Source organism: Macaca nemestrina, chromosome 7 (genome assembly GCF_043159975.1).
Source record: "Macaca nemestrina isolate mMacNem1 chromosome 7, mMacNem.hap1, whole genome shotgun sequence".
NCBI lineage: Eukaryota > Metazoa > Chordata > Mammalia > Primates > Cercopithecidae > Macaca > Macaca nemestrina.
In genome coordinates this window covers 157,167,794-157,189,770 of record NC_092131.1, presented here as the reverse complement: position 1 = coordinate 157,189,770, position 21,977 = coordinate 157,167,794, and the positions used below count along the sequence as shown (strand labels likewise).

Sequence of the window (21,977 nt, the reverse complement as noted above, 5' to 3'; positions counted from 1 at the left end):
GCCTTTGCCTTTGCTGGTGGCCTGCTTGGCACAGCGTCTCTGGGCCTCTGCTTAACTTTCCCAGACAGCACAGCACTTTGAAACACTCTCAACACTGAATACAACTAACAAGTTGTTGATAAATCTCTATGTAAAAACCTATTTGGATTCTTACCTGGCAGGGGAGATGCCATGATCAGGAATGCGGTTTTCCCAGGGCGAGGCTCATCTGTTGTACTCCATAGGTGTGCTTACCCCTGTGATTTCCCCAAATGCGGGAAACTCGACTGCATAATTTGTGATAGTGAGGAAGTGCATTCCTGCTTTCTCCTGGGGAAAAAAAAAGAAAAAGAAAAAAACTTATTTGGAGTTTAAAATATAATTAATTAAAAATTAATCTTGTGGAGTCATATATCTAGGGGAGACTTTAACGTATCACAGATACTGGGTCTGGATAACCTACAATAGCCCAGTGTCTGTGATGGGTTAGTCTCCCCTTATCACAGATACTGGGTTATTGCAGGTCTGGATTACATAGTGTATTAACAAGAAAAATCACTATGCCATACGTCCTTGGTGTTCCAAAGGTCAGAACAGTTATAAAATCCTGACTATGGCTTTCTCCATTGCTTCATCAGCTGTTCAGTTACTCACACCTAGCTATTCACAACAAACGAAAGAAGCAACGAAAAACCAAAAACCGTAAAATTTCTTGAAGAACTTGGAAATAAGGTTGACAATGAAAGTTAAACTAGTAAAATCCATATTCAATAAAAGAGATTAATAGACGCCACCCTAAGGAAACATTAACATACTTTCCATTAACAAACCTGAAGAAAGCACTAAGAAGAGTTAGGAAAAGACAGTCAGAGAGCAGGAATTTTAGTCTAGAACTATCCAAGGAGAGAGGCTCTTTGGTAGTGGTGGCAGTGCTGGTGGCACAGGAAGAATGGAAGCAAGTAGACCGGTTGAAGTTTCTGCTATATGCCAGCTGAGAATAGTGATTTGGACTTGGATAAATGGTGGAAGTGAAGGTAGAGTGAAATAGACAGATTCAAGATTTATTTTGGAGGTAGGATCCATGGAACTTGGTAAAGGGTTAGCTTATGGGAGTTGAGGAGAAGATAGCAGAAAGGCTGACTCCCAGATTTCTGGCATGACTAACTGGATGGATGAAGATACTCTCAGCTGAGATTTGTTGAGGAGCACATTTGGGGAAAATATCAAACGTGTAATTTTGGGTAGGCCAAGTTTGAGATGGTGTCTTTGTCTATTTTATGTTGCTGTAAAGGAATATCTGAGGCTGGGTAATTTATAAAGGAAAGAGGTTTACATGGCTCATGTTCTGCAGGCTATACAATAAGCATGGTGCCAGCATCTGCTCAGCTTCTGCCGAGGGGTTGCAGGTTGCCTCCACTATTGGCAGAAGGGAAGGGGGAAGGAGAGTGAGCATGTGCTGAGATCAGGTGGTGAGAGAGGAAGCAAGAGAGAGCAGGGAGGTGTTAGGCTCTTTTTACCAACCAGGTTTCCTGGAAAATAACAACCAGCATAATAGAGTGAGAACTCCGTCCCTTTACCTGCCCCACCAACCCACCCAGGAGGGCATTAATCCATTCATGAGAGGTCACCCTCCCTGATCCAAATATTTCCCATTAGGCCCCACTTCCAACATTGGGATCAAATTCCAACATGAGGCTTGGGGAGACAAACATCCAAACTATAACATTCTGCCCCTTTCCCCCCAAACTCATGTCCTTCTCACATGCAAAATGCATTCTACCCCAATAGTCCCAAAAGCCTTAACTTGTCCCAACATCAGCTTAAAAGTCTGAAGTCCAAAGTCTCATCTGAGACTCAGCGCAAATTCCTTCCAGCTATGAGCCTGTAAAATCAAAAACAAGTTATTTAATTCTCAGATGCAATGGTTGTACAGGCATTAGGTAAACATTTTCTTTTTTTTTTTTTTTTTTTTTTTTTTTTTTTTTTTTTTTGAGACGGAGTCTCGCTGTGTCTCCCAGGCTGGAGTGCAGTGGCGTGATCTCGGCTCACTGCAAGCTCCGCCTCCCGGGTTCACGCCATTCTCCCGCCTCAGCCTCCCAAGTAGCTGGAACTACGGGCGCCCGCCACCACGCCCGGCTAGTTTTTTGTATTTTTAGTAGAGACGGGGTTTCACCATGTTAGCCAGGATAGTCTCGATCTCCTGACCTCGTGATCCACCCGCCTCGGCCTCCCAAAGTGCTGGGATTACAGGCTTGAGCCACCGCGCCCGGCCTAGGTAAACATTTTCATTCCCCAAAGGAGAAATTGGCCAAAGAAAGGTCACAGGCCCATGCAAGTCTGAAACCCAGTAGGGCAGACAGGCAGACATTAAATCTTAAAGCTCCAAAATACACTTTGACTCCATGTCCCGCATTCTGGGCACACTGGTTTGAGGGATGGGCTCCCAGTGCCTCAGACAGCCCTACCCCTATGGCTTTGCTGAGCGCTGCCTACATGGCTGCTCTTATGGGTGGGTTGGAGTGGAGTGCCTGAGGCTTTCACAGACTGAGGTGCAGATGGGAGTGGGAGCCATATTGGGATGGAATCATTCATCCAGTTATTCAGCAACTATGTAATAAGTGTCTATGACATGCTGGTACAAGGTGCCGGGGATACAATGAATAAGACAGATACAATCTCCCCCTTAGGGGAGGAGAAGCCATTAAGCAGATAATCGTAGAAGTAATGACTGAAACACAATTATGGTAAGGGCTATGAAGGAAAAGAAAAGAAAACCATGAAAGTGTGTAGCAGAGGAATCTAGTCTAGCTCGAAAGCAAGGGAAGTTTGCCCTGAGGGAGTGATAGCTAAAGCTGTACTTGAGAGATTTGAGTTGTGACAGCCGTAAGTCTAGGGAGGGAGACAGTATGTTCCAGGCGGAAGGAACCACAAACGTGGAGTCCAAGAGGGAGAGACCATCATGAAAAGTCAGCAGTGTGGCAGAATCCCAGTGAACAAGGGGAGAGTGGCACAAAACAACAAAAACAACAACGGCAACTAGAGCCTGGCAAGTGACCCAACCCAGGGGTTCGCATAGATCCTCCAGTGTTTTACATTGTAGGAAATGCCAGGGTGCAAGAAGAAAGGTAGTGAGGAGGCCTATGGCTGAAGACCTTAAGGCAAAAGCTGGAAATGTATACTTCTGTAAGGTGAGGAGTTCACTCTGAGGTACAAAGTCTATTTTTTTTTTCAAGCAAAAAATAATCGAATAGCACTGACTTTTATTCATTCATGTTAAGTCACCTGAAATGATACCTGTTGCATTTAAATGCTCATTAATAATGTAAAGGACTTAACAAATCCATTTCAATGGATATTCAATATTCCACTTAGATAAGTCACACAGCCTCAAGACAACTCATATAACGTATATAAACAGAGATAAATACCCCCTCCCCGTCAGATAATTTATTCAGCATGTTAGAGCAGTGAAGAATGGTTTTAGTCTTATAACCAAGTTAGAGTGAAGACACTGGCCACATAATACACATGCTCCATTTTTAAAACAATTCTGAGTCTTGGGCAACTGTTCTCTTGAAACCTTACAGTTTCTAAAAGCAGTTATTGTCCAAAGCTGGGAGAACTTAAGTCTTCTCAAATGAGCATGTGAATGAATGGAGGGAGGTAAACAAAAAATAAAATTTTAAAAGATGAGGTCTGATATGGGAGCAGCTGGATAAGAAACTAAAAAAGGGGCATGGTGGCTCATGCCTATAATCCCAGCACTTTGAGAGGCCAAAGCAGGCAGATCGCTTGAGCTCAGGAGTTCAAGACCAGCCTGGGCAGCATAGTGAAACCCTGTCTCTACAAAAAAATAAATAAATGAATACAGAAATACAAAAATTAGTCAGGTGTGGTAGCACATGCCTGTAATCCCAGCTACTTGGATGGCTGAGGCAGGAGAATCGCTTGAACCTGGGAGGCAGAGGCTGCAATCAGTGGATAGAGAGAGAGAGAGAGAGAGAGAGAGAGAGGAAGGGCGGAAGGTAAAAAGGAATATCAATTTAAAGTTTATTTCAGCTATAATGCAGGTTATTCTGACATTCCTCACATGGCATACTTCTAAGTCAATTCTTGAGATATTCTGTTGTGTTTATCTCTGTCTGTTTATATAAAAAGGCACAGTGAGACATTTCTAAGCATGGCAAGATCTCAAGAAATATTGTTTCCATGAGCCTTCCTTGAGGAAACTGCTAGAAGATGAACTTACACCAACCAAGAAATAAATGGGGAAACTATGGCAAAAAGAGAGGTCATCAAGAGCAAGATAGGGAGAAGATGAGAAAATACTCTAATTTCATTATTTAGTTATATTAGGGGATTGATAGATAATGCCTAAAAGAGGAAGATTAAGTGTATAAATTACAAAGACAATCACTAAAACAAAACTATAACCTTTCCAGATTTTCAGAAAAAATAAAATCAAATACCACAGCATCAGAATTTTTAGGAATCTATGAAATAATAGAAGGCATCATATAAAATTATATATATTATATTAATAATTAAGACCAAGAATGTCAATTTGATAAATATAAATGTGCTAAGCTAATGTATTAAAATAAAAGAAATTTCAGCCAGGCGTGGTGACTCACACCTGTAATCCTAGCACTTTGAGAGGCTTAGGCAGGAGGATCATTTGAGCCCAGGAGTTCATGACCACCCTGGGCAACATAGTGAGACCCCATCACTATTTTTTATTTTAAAAATAGGCCGGGCGCGGTGGCTCAAGCCGAGACGGGCGGATCACGAGGTCGGGAGATTGAGACCATCCTGGCTAACATGGTGAAACCCCGTCTCTACTAAAAAATACAAAAAACTAGCCGGGCGAGGTGGCGGGCGCCTGTAGTCCCAGCTACTGGGGAGGCTGAGGCAGGAGAATGGCGTAAACCCGGGAGGCGGAGCTTGCAGTGAGCTGAGATCCAGCCACTGCACTCCAGCCTGGGCAGCAGAGCGAGACTCCGTCTCAAAAAAAAAAAAAAAAAAAAAAAAAATAATAATAATAATACAAACTGAAAGTCAAATAAAATAAAATAAATTTGGATTAAATCATAAAGCAAAATCCAACTCTATGCTGTATACAAGGGATCCAAAACAACATCAAACAGAAATCTTTACAAATGTAAATTAGAAGAAAGCAATGGTTATAATTTTTTTTGTTTTTGTTTTTGTTTTTTTCTCTTTCTTCCTTTTTATTTTCTATTACACTTTAAATTCTAGGGTACATGTGCACAACGTGCAGGTTTGTTACATAGGTATACATGTGCCATGTTGGTTTGCTGCACTCATCAACTCGCCATTTACATTAGGTGTTTTTCCTAAGGCTATCCCTCCCCCAGACCCCCACTCCCCGACAGGCCCCAGTGTGTGATGTTCCCTGCCCTGTGTCCATGAATTCTCATTGTTCAACTCCCACCTATGAGTGAGAATATGAGGTGTTTGGTTTTCTGTCCTTGTGATAGTTTGCTGGGAATGATGGTTTCCAGCTTCATCCACGTCCCTGCAAAGGACATGAACTCATCCTTTTTTATGGCTGCATAGTATTCCACGGTGTATATGTGCCACATTTTCTTAATCCAGTCTATCATTGATGGACATTTGGGTTGCTTCCAAGTCTTTCCTATTGTGAATAGTGCCACAATAAATATACATGAGCATATGTCTTTATAGTAGCATGATTTATAATCCTCTGGGTACATACCCAGTAAGCAGATCACTGGGTCAAATGGTATTTCTAGTTCTAGATCCTTGAGGAATCGCCACGCTGTCTTCCACAAAGGTTGAACTAATTTACACTCCCTCCACAAAGGTTGAACTAATTTACACTCCCACCAACATTGTAAAAGCATTCCTATTTCTCCATATCCTCTCCAGTATCTGTTGTTTCCTGACTTGTTAATGATCGCCATTCTAACTGGTGAGAGATGGTATCTCATTGTGGTTTTGATTTGCATTTCTCTGATGACCAGTGACAATGAGTATTTTTTTCATGTGTCTGTTGGCTGCATAAATGTCTTCTTTTGAGAAGTATCTGTTCATATCCTTTGCCCACTTTTTAATGGGGTTGTTTTTTTTCTTGTAAATTTGTTTAAGTTCTTTGTAGATTCTGGATATTAGCCCTTTGTCAGATGGGTAGATTGCAAAAATTTTCTCCCATCCTGTAGGTTGCCTTTTCACTCTGATGGTAGTTTCTTTTGCCATGCAGAAGCTCTTTAGTTTAATTAGATCCCATTTGTCTATTTTGGCTTTTGCTGCCATTGCTTTTGGTGTTTTAGTCATGAAGTCCTTGCCCATGTCTATGTCCTGAATGGTACTGCCTAGGTTTTCTTCTAGAGTTTTTATGGTTTTAGGTCTTATATTTAAGTATTTAATCCATTTTGAGTTAATTTTTGTATATGGTGTAAGGAAGGAATCCAGTTTCAGCTTTCTACATATGGCTAGCTAGTTTTCCCACCACCATTTATTAAATAGGGAATCCTTTCCCCATTGCTTGTTTTTGTCAGGTTTGTCAAAGATCAGATGGTTGTAGATGTGTAGTATTACTTCAGAGGCTACTGTTCTGTTCCATTGGTCTTTATATCTGTTTTAGTACCAGTACCATGCTGTTTTGGTTACTGTAGCCTTGTAGTATAGTTTGAAGTCAGGTGGTGTGATGCCTTGTGCTTTGTTCTTTTTGCTTAGGATTATCGTGGCTATGTGGGCTCTTTTTTAGTTCCATACGAATTTTAAAGTAGTTTTTTCCAATTCTGTGAAGAAAGTCATTGGTAGCTTGATGGGGATGGCATTGAATCTATAAATTACTTTGGGCAGCATGGCCATTTTCATGATATTGATTCTTCCTATCTATGAGCATGGAATATTCTTCCATTTGTTTGTGTCCTCTTTTATTTCATTGAGCAGTAGTTTGTAGTTCTCCTTGAAGAGGTCCTTCACATCCCTTGTGAACCTGGATTCCTAGGTATTTTATTCTCTTTGTAGCAATTGTGAATGGGAGTTCACTCATGATTTGGCTCTCTGTTTTTCTGTTATTGGCGTATAGGAATGCTTGTGATTTTTGCACATTGATTTTGTTTCCTGAGACTTTGCTGAAGTTGCTTATCAGCTTAAGGAGATTATGGGCTGAGATTATGGAGTTTTCTAAATATACATTCATGTCATCTACAAACAGGGACAATTTGACTTCCTCTTTTCCTAATTGAATACCTTTATTTCCTTCTCTTGCCCGATTGCCCTGGCCCGTCTTCCAACACTATGTTGAGTAGGAGTGGTGAGAGAGGGCATTCTTGTCTTGTGCTGGTTTTCAAAGGGAATGCTTCCAGTTTTTGGCCATTCAGTATGATATTGGCTGTGGGCTGTCATAACTAGCTCTTAATATTTTGAGATACATTCCATCAATACCTAGTTTATTGAGAGTTTTTAGCATGAAGGGCTGTTGAATTTTGTCGAAGGACTTTTCTGCATCTATTGAGATAATCATGTGGTTTTTGTCGTTGGTTCTGTTTATGTGATGGATTATGTTTATTAATTTGCTTATGTCGAATCAGCCTTGCATCCCAGGGATGAAGCTGAGTTGATAGTGGTGGATAAGCTTTTTGATGTGCTTCTGGATTCTGTTTGCCAGTATTTTACTGAGGATTTTTGCATCGATGTTCATCAGGGATATTGGTCTAAATTTCTCTTTTTTTGTTGTCTCTGCCAGGCTTTGGTATCGGGATGATGGTGGCCTCAAAAAATGAGTTAGGGAGGATTCCCTCTTTTTCTATTATTGGGAATAGTTTCAGAAGGAATGGTACCAGCTCCTCTTTGTACCTCTGGTAGAATTCAGCTGTGAATCCGTCTGGTCCTGGACTTTTTTTTTTGGTTGATAGGCTATGAATTATTGCCTCAATTTCAGAACCTGTTATTGGTCTATTAAGAGATTCAACTTCTTCCTGGTTTAGTCTTGGGAGGGTGAGTGTGAACAAGAACTTATCCATTTCTTCTAGATTTTCTAGTTTATTTGCGTAGAGGTGCTATAGTATTCTCCGATGGTAGTTTGTATTTCTGTGGGATCGGTGGTGATATCCCCTTTATCATTTTTTATTGCGTCTATTGATTATTCTCTCTTTTCTTTATTAGTCTTGCTAGCGGTCTATCTATTTTGTTGATCTTTTCAAAAAACCAGCTCCTGGATTCATTGATTTTTTTGAAGGGTTTTTTGTCTCTATCTCCTTCAGTTCTGCTCTGATCTTAGTTATTTCTTGCCTTCTGCTAGCTTTTGAATTTGTTTGCTCTTGCTTCTCTAGTTCTTTCAGTTGTGGTGATAGGGTGCTGATTTTAGATCTTTCCTGCTTTCTCTTGTGGGCATTTAGTGCTATAAATTTCCCACTACACACTGCTTTAAACGTGTCCCAGAGATTCTGGTACATTGTGTCTTTGTTCTCACTGGTTTCAAAGAACATCTTTATTTCTGCCTTCATTTCGTTATTTACCCAGTAGTCATTCAGGAGCAGGTTGTTCAGTTTCCATGTAGTTTTGCAGTTTTGAGTGAGTTTCTTAATCCTGAGTTCTAGTTTGTTTGCACTGTGGTCTGAGAGACGGTTTGTTGTGATTTCTGTTCTTTTACATTTGCTGAGGAGTGTTTTACTTCCAACTATGTGGTCAATTTTGGAATAAGTGTGATGTGGTGCTGAGAAGAATGTATACTCTGTTGATTTGGGGTGGAGAGTTCTGTAGATGTCTATTAGGTCTGCTTGGTGCAGAGTTGAGTTCAAGTCCTGGATATCCTTGTTGGCCTTCTGTCTCGTTGATCTGTCTAATGTTGACAGTGGGGTGTTAAAGTCTCCCATTATTATTGTATGGGAGTCTAAGTCTCTTTGTAAGTCTCTAAGGACTTGCTTTATGGAACTGGGTGCTCCTGTATTGGGTGCATATATATTTAGGATAGTTAGCTCCTCTTGTTGAATTTATTCCTTTACCATTATGTAATGGCCTTTTTTGTCTCTTTTGATCTTTGTTGGTTCAAAATCTGTTTTATCAGAGACTAGGATTGCAAGCCCTGCTTTTTTTTGCTTTCCCTTTGCTTGGTAGATCTTCCTCCATCCCTTTATTTTGAGCCTATGTGTCTCTCTGCATGTGAGATTGGTTTCCTGAATACAGTACACTGATGGGTCTTGAGTCTATCCAATTTGTCAGTCTGTGTCTTTTAATTGGGGCATTTATCCCTTTACATTTAAGGTTAATATTGTTATGTGTGAATTTGATCCTTTCATTATGATTTTAGCTGGTTATTTTTCCCATTAATAGATGCAGTTTCTTCCTAGCATCTTTAAAATTTGGCATGTTTTTGCAGTGGCTGGTACTGGTTGTTCTTTTCCATGGTTAGTGGTTCCTTCAGGAGCTCTTCTAAGGCAGGCCCTGTGGTGACAAAAGCATTTGCTTGTCTGTAAAGGATTTTATTTCTCTTTCACTTATGAAGCTTAGTTTAGTTGAATATGACATTCTGGGTGGAGAATTATTTTCTTTAAGAATGCTGAATATTGGACCCCACTCTCTTCTGGCTTGTAGAGTTTCTGCTGAGAGATCTGGTGTTAGTTTGATGGGCTTCCCTTTGTGAGTAACCCTACCTTTCTCTCTGGCTGCCCTTAATATTTTTTCCTTCATTTCAACCTTGGTGAATCTGACAATTGTGTGTCTTGGGGTTGCTCTTCTCGAGGAGTATCTTTGTTGTGTTCTCTATATTTCCTGGATTTGAATGTTGGCCTGTTGGGGAAGCTTGGGGAAGTTCTCCTGGATAATATCTGAGGAGTGTTTTCTAACGTGGTTCCATTCTCCCCGTCACTTTCAGGTACTTTCAGGTCACAATCAAATGCAGATTTGATCTTTTCACATAGTCCCATATTTCTTGGAGGCTTCATTCATTTATTTTCACTCTTTTTTCTCTAATCTTGTCTTCTCGTTTTGTTTCATTAATTTGATCTTCAATCACTAATATTCTTCCTTCCACTTGATCGAATCAGCTATTGAATCTTGTGCATGCATCATGAAGTTCTCGTGCTGTGGTTTTCAGCTCCATCAGGTCATTTCAGGTCTTCTCTACACTGTTTATTCTAGTTAGCCATTCATCTAACCTTTTTTCAAGGTTTTTAGCTTCCTTGCGATGGGTTAGAACATCCTCCTTTAGCTGGAGAAGTTTGCTTTTACCAACCTTCTGAAGCCTACTTATGTCAACTCATCAAACTTATTGTCCATCCAGTTTTGTTCCATTGCTGGCGAGGAGCTGCGATCCTTTGGAGGAGAAGAGGCGCTCTGGTTTTTGAAATTTTCTGCTTTTCTGGTTTCTCCCCATCTTTGTGGTTTTATCTACCTTTGGTCTTTGAAGTTGGTGACCTACAGATGGGGATTTGGTGTGCATGTCCTTTTTGTTGATGTTGATGTTATTCCTTTCTGTTTGTTAGTTTTCCTTCTAACAGGCCCCTCAGCTGCAGGTCTGTTGGAGTTTGCTGGAGGTCCACTGCAGACACTGTTTGCCTGGGTATCAGAAGCTGCAGAACAGTGAATATTGCAGAACAGCTATTGATGCCTGATCCTTCCTCTGGAAGCTTTGTCCCAGAGGGGCACCCACCTGTATGAGGTTTCAGTCGGCCCCTACTGGAGGTGCCTCCCAGTCCGGCTACACAGGGGTCAGAGACCCACTTGAGGAGGCAGTCTGTCTGTTCTCAGAGCTCGAACACTGTGCTGGGACGACCACTGCTCTCTTCAGAGCTGTCAGACACGGACATTTAAGTCTGCAGAAGTTGTCTGCTGCCTTTTGTACAGCTATGCCCTGCCCACAGAGGTAGAGTCTAGAGAGACAGTTGGCCTTGCTGAGCTGCGGTGGGCTCCACCCAGTCCCAGCTTCCTGGCCGCTTTGTTTACCTACTTAAGCCTCAGCAATGGCAGATGTCCCCCTCCCCACCAGGCTGCAGCCTCACAGGTCCATCTCAGACTGCTGCGCTAGCAGTGAGCAATGCTCTGTGGGCATGGGACCTGCAGAGCCAGGCACGGGAGGGAATTTCCTGGTCAGTCGGTTGCTAAGACTGTGGGGAAAACGCAGTATTTTGGTGGGAGTGTACTTGTTCCTCCAGGTACAGTCTGTCACGGCTTCCCTTGGCTAGGAAAGGGAAATCCCCCAACCCCTTGTGCTTACCGGGTGAGGCGATGCCCCACCCTGCTTCTGCTTGCCCTCTGTGGGCTGCACTCACTGTCCAACCAAGTACCTCAGTTGGAAATGCAGAAATCATCCATCTTCTGTGTCAGTCTCGCTGGGAGCTGCAGACTGGAGCTGTTCCTATTCAGCCATCTTGGAAACAACTGCAATGGTTATAATTTTAACATCAGGCAAGGCTAACATCGGGACAAACAAGTATTAAGGGGCACAAATAAATAATCTATAATGATAAAAAAATGCAGTTCACAAGTTACAATGTTATGAATACCTCAGCACCAAATAACTTAGCACCAATATGAATATTAATTAAAACCTAAAATCACAGGATGTACAAGAAAAAATGGAAGCACTATAGTAGAAGCCAAAATGACAGAGAAGGGCTAAATAGCAAAATTAATATCAGATAAAACTTGCTACTCAAGAAAGAGAATACACTCTTTTTAAAATTATCTGTGGATAAGTCACAAAAATTGACCATGTATTAGGCCAAAATGAAAATATTTGTGAGGTATAAACTATAGAAATAGTACAGATAACATTGTCTAAATACAAGGAAATAAAAAAGAAGAGAAGAGCCAGGTGCAGTAGCTCATTCCTATAATCCCAGCACTTTGGGAGGCCAAGGCTGGTGGATCCCTTGAACCCAGGAGTTCAAGACCAGCCTGGGCAACAAGGTGAAACCCTGTCACTACCAAAAAAATATATATATATATACACAAAAAAGAGAAGAGAACACTTTATAACTTGTTTTATGAGGCCAGCATAACCTTGATATCCAAAACAGACAAGGATATTACAAGAAAGGAAAATTACAGACTGATCTCTCTCATCAATATAGATGCAAACATTCTGAACAAAATATTAGCAAATCTAACTGTATTAATACATTCAAAGCATGTATAGGTTTTTTGTTTGTTTGTTTTTTGAGATGGAGTTTCACTCTTGTTACCCAGGCTGGAGTGCAATGGCACGATCTTGGTTCACCACAACCTCTGGCTCCCAGGTTCAAGTGATTCTCCTGCCTCAGCCTCCCAAGTAGCTGGGATTACAGGCATGTATCACCACGCCCAGCTAATTTTTTGTATTTTTTAGTAGAGACAGGGTTTCTCCATGTTGGTCAGGCTGGTCTCGAACTCCCAACCTCAGGTGATCTGCCCTGGACTCCCAAAGTGCTGGGATTACAGGTGTGAGCCACCACGCCCGGCCAAGCATGTATAGTTTTTAAAAGCTCAACAACATGATCTGATGTGCAGTCAGGTTTGAACCACTGTTGTATATGATACAAGATGTCATCATCACAGACCATAATTGTAAATTCCCAGTTGAATTATCAAGTTAGAAGCTTGACTTTTCCCAGTCACTTCAGCATTATGTAGGAAAAGACTGAACCCTTAAAATCGGACTGATCAGGGATGGAATCATAATCCTTTTTTTTTTTTTTTTTTTTTTTTTTGACGGAGTCTCCCTCTATTGCCCAGGCTGGAGTGCAGTGGAGCGATCTGGGCTCACTGCAAGCTCCATCTTCTGGGTTCACACCATTCTCCTGCCTTAGCCTCCTGAGTAGCTGGGACTACAGGCGCTCTCCACCATGCCCGGCTAATTTTTTTTTGTATTTTTAGTACAGACGGGGTTTCACTGTGTTAGCCAGGATGGTCTCCATCTCCTGACCTCACGATCTGCTTGCCTCGGCCACCCAAAGTGCTGGGATTACAGGCGTGAGCCACTGTGCCTAGCCAGAATCATAGTTCTTAGAAGTTACAGGCTATGTGATTTTGGGCAAGTTACCAAACCTGTTAGTGTCAGTTTTTTCAGAGGTAAAATAAGAATAACACTAACTCTCTGTAATGTTCATTTGTGGAATTAAAGACACAGTATTTATACAGGGAATATGTTGGGATGACACCCCAAAGTATCCCTAAAACTTAGAATAAAATCAATGGGACACAAATAAAAAGGATGAGGTTAGACACCGCAGACATGACACAGCCAAAGAGATTGATGGATTATTTGTGGGTGTGTACTAGTCTCAGCAACACCCAGATCAAATTTAAATGGCCTGGGTATATTGTCTTCTTTGGAAAATAGGAACTGGACTGCACTGGATTAGATTAAGTCTAAACCAAATCAGTTGCATAATAACATAGGAAGAAAACAATGTGCCAATCCCCACAGTAGGGACACCCTAACAACAGACATGGAGGCATCAGGCCACTGAAACAGGGTGGCATCAGCCACATCAGCCATTAGAACCATGGAGCTTTCCCCCCACCCCACCCCTGAGGTTTCATGCTCACTGGGCCACCTTCTGGTGACATTTTTACAGATGTGCCTATGGAAAGGGGATGACATGATGAGCCAACAAGCACATCCATCAAATCTCCTAGAGCGGTATCAGTGGAAATCTAAAAGCCCTAGGACTGGGACCTTGGCCACCTCACCGCCCTTAGTGCCTGGGTGATGCTGGAGAGGATATTTGTAAGCCTCCATCTTTTTCTCCCATCCCAGTCTAGTCAGTTTATATGGCAATGAGGTGAGGAAAGGAAGCTTTGGTGATTCAGGTTTCTGGGGTGGCCACTACGTGATTCATCAACGACAAGACTGCGATGATGATTTCTCAGACTTAGCAAATGCTAGCACTTATCCCTCCTGAAGTAAAGCAGGTCCATTAGGAGATGGTTTTTAATATAGCCACTTCTGGTATCTTTCATTTTTCAGAGAAAATCTTATATAACTAAAACTCCTTCTCTTCTCCTTCCTTAGTGCTGCGCCCTTCTTTGCTTCTTTCACCTCCCGGAATGCAGTCTGAACTTCAATCACTTCCACTGCCTCCCTTTTCCTCCACACTACCCTTTTTCCTATGGTCATTCAGAATACTTGTCATTGATCCTGTGGAGATCTCTTTCTCCACAGTTCATTTCCCAGTTTTGCTTTCTCCTACTGAATGATGTCCATCTCCTACCCATTCCCAGGATATGCTGAGTTTAACCACAGTCCATCATGTCGGAAAGACTAGTACATACCGCATGAACGAAACGCTGTTTATTTTTCATGGAATAAAATGTAATGTTTTCCTGAAGGGTTGTTGTAATCTCCATCTCTACCAGACCAACAGACAGGCTGACCTTTAGAAGGTAAAACTAAACTTCTTCCTTTTCAACTCACCCCTCTCACCATGTCAGTCTCTAGGGGTTGGCAAGTAAGGAGGTAGAGCTGGTTCTGTTTGATCAGTATTCTTTATTGTTCTGTTTGATCAGTATTCTTTATTGTTCTGTTTGTCAGTATTCTTTGTTGTTCTGTTTGATCAGTATTCTTTGCACTTAATGATGTTTATGTGCTCCAGCTTTGGCAGTTAAATCAACACCATTAATTTTGTTTTCAGTATGTGCAGAGCACCAAACCACAAGAGAAAGTGATGACAGACAGACTCCTTGTCCTGAAAGAGATGACACTCTATGGGGAAGGACCACCCCTACTCCAAGAATACATACAACAACTCAAATGATTCAAATGGAAAAGTAGGGTGAGAGTCAGCCTTACCACAAGTGCAGTCATAGGTGTGCCCCCCAAATCAGCCTGTAATGAGGCGAAGAGCATGGGCTCTGCCACTTGCCCTCTGATTTTAGCAACTGCTTAAGCTCTCTAAGCCTCTTTCTTCTCTGTAAGATAGGATACCCACAGTCTCTGCTTCCTAGTGTTGTAGTGAGGATTAATTAGCACCTAAAAAGTGCTTAGCACAGTGATAATAATAGCTAATTTCTTAAGCATTTACTTTATACCAGTGTGGCAGCTAAATAATGGCCCCCAAAGATATCTAGGTGCTAATCCCTAGAATCTGTGTTACCTTATATGGAAAAGGGGTCTTTGCAGATGTTATTAAGTATCTTGAGATGGGGAAATTATCCTGGATCACCTGGGTGGATCTAAATTTAATCACAAATATCCTTATAAGAGGGAGATAGACGGAGTAAAATCTAGGAAGGGTTTTACTGAGGAGGGCAGCAATGTGATGATGGAAACCAGATGCTATGCTGCTGGCCTTCGAGATGGAGGAAGGTGCCACCTTCATCCTAACCTAATATAAAAATCCAGATTTACAAAACAAGTCAGTGAAAAGATACTTATTTTTTCCTTGTTGCAACTTCTTGCACTCTGGACCCTGGGTTACGGGGTCATGGGATTGGTTATGGGTTTGGGAGAAAGCTGAGGCTTGAGGCTCTTCGGGCCTCTCCCTGGCCTAGAATGAAGTGGGTCAGGAAGGTTCTGCACATGTGAGTACAGGGTGTGGTGTGTAGTGAAGCCTAGTGAGGATGGCGGATTAGTAAGTATGATCCCTGGATACACCTCCTCACCATCAATGAGGAGATGGGAAGAGGCGAGAGTTGGATGAACCAATACAAGGGAATTCTTTAGAATAGTGCCTGGCTGTACTCATTTCCTATGGCTGCTGTTATAAATTACCACAAACTTGGTGGCTAAAAACAATACACATTCATTCTCTCACAGTTCTGGATGTCAGAAGTCTGAAATCAGTGTCACTGAGCCAAAATCCAAGTGTCTGCAAAGCCGAGCTCCCTCCAGAGACTCTAGGGGAGAATCTGTTTATTTCCCTTTTCCAGCATCTAGAGTTGCATTCTTGGGCGTAGCATCTTGTTTCAGTCATCACCTTGCCACCTTTTTCTGTATATAATAAGTCACCTAGGCAAGCAGTATGCTAACTGATTAATGATCAAAAGCTTAGTTGCTATTATGGAAGACGCTACTAGACCGGCTCCTTATCATTGCCATCCCGAAGCTATTTGTGTCTTCAAGGAAGCTGCTTGAAAGAAACACAGAAAACAAACCAACACCCTGTCACATTTGTCCTTGTGGCCTGAGTCACAGAGAAACACAGAATGGAGAGAACCAAGTTTCCTATCTGTGACCTGACTCCGCCATAGCCTAGACCCAAGTGATGCCTATAGCACTCCCAAAGTCCCTGGGAGTTTGGATCCAGGTCAGGACTGGTAAATACCAGTGGGACTGGGTCCTGGCTCAGTATCAAGATCTATCCGTTTCCCCCAAGGGTTTTCCAAATTTCCTAGAGTACCTGAGCCTGGGGAACAGACTTTAGAACAACACTGTCCAACAGAAGTACAGAGGTCTCTTGGGATATGCAGAGGATTGGTTTCAGGACACCTCCAACACAGCCATCAAAATCCACGATGCTCAAGTCCCTTATATCAAATGGTGTAGTATATGCTTATAACCTACACACATCCTACTGTATATTTTAAATCATCTCTAGATTACTTATAATACCTAAGACAATGTAATTGCTATGTAAATCCTTCTTATATTTTTAAAATTTATTATTGTTGTATTATGATTTTTTCCCAGATATATTTGATCCACAGTTGGTTGAATCCACAGATGCAGAACCCAGAGATATGAAGGGCCAACCATATGTGGGCCATGTACAGTTTTATTTATTGGCTTTTTTTTTTAGAGACAGAGTCTCGCTCTGTCACCCAAGCTGGAATGCAGTGGCACAATCATAGCTCATTGCAACTTTGAACCCATGGGCTCAAGTGATCCTCTTCCCTCAGCTTCCCGTGCAGCTGGGACTACAAGGATGCATCACCACACTGAACTAATTATTTATTTTTTTTGTAGAGATGAGGGTCTACACCTTACATTGTCCAGGGTGTACGTAACTTTTTAAATGGTCTAGTAGCCACATTAAAAAAGTAAAAAAAAAAAAAGAGGTGAAATTAATTTCAACAATATATTTTATTTAAACCAATATATCCTAAATATTATTTTAACATGTAATCAACATGAAAATTTTCTGTTTTTGGCTGGGCATGGTGGCTCACACCTGTAATCCCAGCACTTTGGGAGGCCGAGGCAGGCAGATCACTTGAGGTCAGGAGTTTGAGACCAGCCTGACCAACATGGCAAAACACCACCTCTACTAAAAATACAAAATTAAAACAAAAAATAAAAATAAATTAAATAAATACAAATACAATACAAAAATTAGTTGGGCATGGTGGCAGATGCCTGTAATCCCAGCTGCTCGGGAGGCTAAGGCACGAGAATCACTTGAAACTGAGAGGCATGAGGTTGCAGTGAGCAGGGATGATGCCACTGTACTCCAGCCTGGGTGACGGAGTAAGACTCTGTCTCATAAAATAAAAATAAAAATGATTCTGTTTTTGTGCCAAGTCTTCACAGTCCAGGGTATATTTCACACTTGATACATCTCAGTTCACACTGGCCACATTTCAAGTGCCCACTAGCTGCATTTTGCGATATTAGACAGCACAGGTCTACAGCAACTTGACTTGCCTGCTCCTACCCACTCTACCTCGCACTCTCATCAAATGCAGAGACAGTGCCAGAGATTTGATGAGAGGTGGGCCAGAAAAGCTCAGGGGAATTTTTTTTTTTTTAATAAGTCAATAAAATATGTTGCCCAGGCTGGCCTCAAACAATCCTCCTGCCTGGGCCACCCAAAGTGCTGGGAACCTGTAAAGGTGTGAGCCACCTTGCCCGGCCACTTTTTTTTTTTAAACAAATCATTGTTGCATATATTTATGGGGTACAATGTGATGTTTTAATATATGTATCCAATGTGGCATGATGAAATCAAGCTGATTAACATATCCATCACTTCACTTACCTATTATTTTTATAGTGAGACATTTGAAATTTACTCTTAGCTATTTTGAAATATATAATATATTACCATTGACTATAGTCACCCTCACGTGCAATGGATCTCAAAACCCGTTCCTCCTGTCTATCTGAAATTTTGTACCCTTTAATCAACAATTCCCCATTCTCTCCCTCCCCATCTTCCCCTAAGCCTCTGTTAACCATTGTTCTACTTTCTACTTCCATGAGTTCAACTTTATTAGATTCCACATATAAGTGAGATCATGTGGTATTTATGTTTTTGTGCCTTGCTTATTTGACTTAGCATAAAGACCTCCAGATTCATCCATGTTGTTGCTGGAAATGACAGGATGTCCCCCTTTTGGGGACCTTGTTATTGTCATCATGGTGATGCTATGAGTCCACCAGAACAAAACATGGTTCTTCTGAACCATCCTGATTTTTTCCAATATCCCTCTTTTCTGCTCTGCAGAAACCAAGGACTAGCACTCTCAGAGAATTTGGCCTGTATGTTATTCTAGCACCGACTTCACTTTGCCTTACAGTCAGTTGTTTATATTTCCAAGTCTCCAACCAGATTATAAATGCCTTAATGGAAGGGTCCCACTCCCTGTTATCTCACGTTACAGGAAAAGAAAAAAAAAGCTGTGAGTTTAGCACTCAGTCATCAGCAAATGTCTGTTGAATGAATGCATAAATGAATGAATGAGACAACCCTAACGGGGTTGATGAATGTGTGTTATGGAAGCCTTGGTTTTATCTGGCACCTCCAGGTCCATACAACCTGCTTCCTAACAAGCAGTGAAACCCATCAGGGCACTGGTGGGTCCCAGTCTGAAACTGAATGAAATACTTTCCTTTATCTTCTGGATTCTTACACGTATGAATTCAATTCATCAAATAGTTCCTGAGTAACTCCCATATTCCAGGCACTGTGCTGGTGCTGTGGGAGCTGCAAAGATTAGTAAGAAATAATCCTTGCCTTCAAGTACCCAACAATGTAGTAAGGGCCTTTGGCAGGTATACACAATTTTAATTTGAGGTTGAGTAACCTAAGTGCTCTACGTGGAATAGAGTCCTGTGGGGAGAGGGGGCAAGAAGAGGGGGTTGCCAAAGAAGTTTCATTCAGAGATATCCTTTGAGATGATGTCCGAAAGAAGGACAGGATTTGAACAGGTGGGAATGGAGAGAGGGAAAGAAACAGGTTTTAAAAATCTGACAAAAGGGGTGGGTGTGGTGGCTTGTGCCTGTAATCCCAGCACTTTGGGAGGCCGAGATGGGCAGATCATGAGGTCAAGCAACCGAGACCATCCTGGCCAACATGGTGAAACCCCATCTCTACTAAAAATACAAAAATTATCCAGGCATGGTGGTGCGCACCTGCAGTCCCAGCTACTCAGGAGGCGGAGGCAGGAGAATCGCTTGAACCCCAGGAGGCGGAGGTTGCAGTGAGCCAAGATTGTACCACTGCACTCCAGTCTGGCGACAGAGCAAGACTCGTCTCAAAAAAAAAAAAAAAAAGTCTGACAAATGAGGAAGAAACACAATACAGAGTAGGTATGGTGAGGAGCCTAACTAGGACAAGGAAATGAACCCAGTTTTAAAGATAAGAGCAACGTGAAATACATCACAACACCGTGACAAGGAAATAAACCGTACAAGGAAACAAACCTCATTAAGTGGGTGAGGGCCCCACAGTTGGCAGGCACCCTCATTTAAGTCAGCAACACCATGAAGAAAAGCTCTTGAGATTGGGAATTCCAGGAAGAGATGAGATCTGTGTCACACCTTCATCTGTGTCACACCTTCATCTGTGTCACACCCTCATGGTTGCAGAGGCAAGGAATGGAGGAATGAAGGGCTCTCTGAAAAAGAAAGAGGGAATCTCCTAAAGATTGTGACACAACCAGATTGAGCAAAGCCCCCAAGTGACAGAGAAAGGATGAGAAGAGATCAGATATGCTGGAAATAACTTTATGTAACACAGAAGACAAAGGGAATATTCTGGCTAGTGAGTACTACATGCTCTGGAGATCAGGGGAACCATACAAACAGGAAATCAAATAGCAGTCTGGGAAATCACCCCAGGGTGGGGAGATGCAAGAAGAATGGAGACAGTGATAGTGAGGACTGGAGTGTAAACTCTAAGTGACAGCCTTTTCCAAGCCACTAAGGTCAGGATCCAAGGCCTGGAGTAGGGTGGTTCTGTACATATCACAGAAATTGCGCCCACAACAGCAGGAAAAAATTCCAAGACTGATATTGAGGCAGGTGTGCAAAACAAAAGCAGAGACAATCTGATTTAAGGAAAAGATTGATTTATTTTCAATTTTATTTTTAAATTTCAGATCCACCTAATGCCCTGAGCAGTTTTACTTCAGAACAAAGAGCAGGCCCCTTTACCTTTCAGAGCATGCACATGAGACAGCCTGAAGGACACACACATTCTGCACTCAGTGATATACACCATAGCTAAAGGAAACTAAAAAAGGCAAGCATGCATTGATCATGTGGCAAACGCTAGGCCCTGTGCAATGCACTTTTACAGGCATTTTCTCATTTAATCCTCCAATATTACTATGGCATTATGTTACTATCTTCATTTCTCAGATGTGGAAACAGGTTACATAGCTCACTAAGATGACAAAAACTAGTAATTAGTGGGGTTGTAGGACGATTTTTCATATTATAAAATCGTGATTTTTCACAGTTATACAACTGTTCAGATTTCCTTTTTTGTGGCAGTTTTAGTTTAAATTTCTAGTTTAAATCCTAGAAATTTAAATAGCTCATGTAAATGTTCAAATTTATTGGCATTAATTTGGTCATAATTTCCTCTAATTTTTTAAGTGTCTCTAGAATCTCAGATGTATTCCTCTTTTTATTTTTGATAATATCCGTGCCTTCTTTCTTTTTTTTGGCCAGTCCTGTCAGAAATTTATAAATTTCTTTTAGTCTTCAAAACTCAACTTCTTGATTTGTTGATCATTTCTATTGTAAGTTTGTTTCCTATTTTATTAATTTCTCCTTCTCTACTATAATTCCGTATTATTTCCTTCCTTCTATTTTCTTTGGGGTATTTTGGTGATTTTTTTTTTTTTCGATTTCCTTTCTTTCTTTCTTTCTTTCTTTCTTTCTTTCTTTCTTTCTTTCTTTCTTTCTTTCTCTCTCTCTGTCTCTCTCTCTTTCTCTCTCTCTTTCTTTCTTTCTCTTTCTTTCTTTCTTCCTTTCTTTCCCTTCCCTCCTTCCTTCCTTCCTTCCTTCCTTCCTTCCTTCCTTCCTTCCTTCCTTCCTTCCTTCCTTCCTTCCCTCCCTCCCTCCCTCCCTCCCTCTCTTCCTTCCTTCCTTTCTTTCTTTCTGTCTTTCTTTTTTCTCTCTTTCTCTCTTTCTTTTTTGATGGTCTCGCTTTGTTGCCCAGGCTAGAGTACAGTGGCACAAACATGGCTCCCTGCAGCCTCAACATCCCAGCTCAAGGCAATCCTCCCACTTCAACTTCCTGGGTAGCTGGGACCACGGGTGCACGCCACCACACATAGATACTTTAAAAAACTTTTGTAGAAATTGGGTCTCCCTATGTTGCTCAGGCCTGTCTAGAACTCCTGCCCTCAAGCAATACTCCCGCCTCGGCTTCCCAAAATGCCAAGATTACAGGCGTGAACCACCATGTCCAGCCCCTATTTTCCATTCTTTTACGTTCAACATTTTAAGATCCTTAAATTTTAAATGTCTTTTATAAACAGCATATAATTATTTTAAAACCCTAACTGCCAGTTGTGGTGTTTCAATTGAAGCATTTTGTCCACTTAAGATAATTATTGATATACTAGAGTAAATAATAAACATTTCTACCATATATCTCCCCTAAAGAGAGAAAAAATTTCCTTGGGAAGAAATGAGGGATATTATATTGATGCCATCTACTGAAAAAATTAAAAAACTAAAAAACTACTCCAAGTAACATTGTTTCCGTTAAGCAAACTTTTTTTTTTTTTTTTTTTTGAGATGGAGTCTCGCTTTGTCGCCCAGGCTGGAGTCCAGTGGCGCTATCTCGGCTCACTGCAAGCTCCACCTTCCGGGTTCACAGCATTCTCCTGCCTCAGCCTGCACAGCA

General features: G+C 41.5%; 1 long non-coding RNA gene and 1 other non-coding gene across 6 annotated transcripts in view; one reads left to right on the top strand and one right to left on the bottom strand.

The window, feature by feature from the left end:
- The window catches only part of LOC139355447 (uncharacterized), a 64,354-nt gene that overhangs the window by 15,431 nt on the left and 26,946 nt on the right, over positions 1–21,977 (bottom strand). For 2 of the 5 annotated variants that reach the window (XR_011606098.1, XR_011606097.1), the window contains exons 5-6: positions 11,256–11,349; positions 155–309 (exon numbers count right to left, since the gene is read on the bottom strand). This is a non-coding gene — a long non-coding RNA (uncharacterized lncRNA). Of the gene's footprint in view, positions 1–154; positions 310–1,783; positions 1,862–11,205; positions 11,350–19,537; positions 19,732–21,977 lie in introns of all 5 variants that reach the window. The other 3 variants (XR_011606101.1, XR_011606099.1, XR_011606100.1) reach the window with 3 other exon arrangements.
- Positions 147–312, top strand: LOC139355556 (U1 spliceosomal RNA). Its single transcript, XR_011606341.1, has one exon. It is a non-coding gene; the product is annotated as a U1 spliceosomal RNA (small nuclear RNA).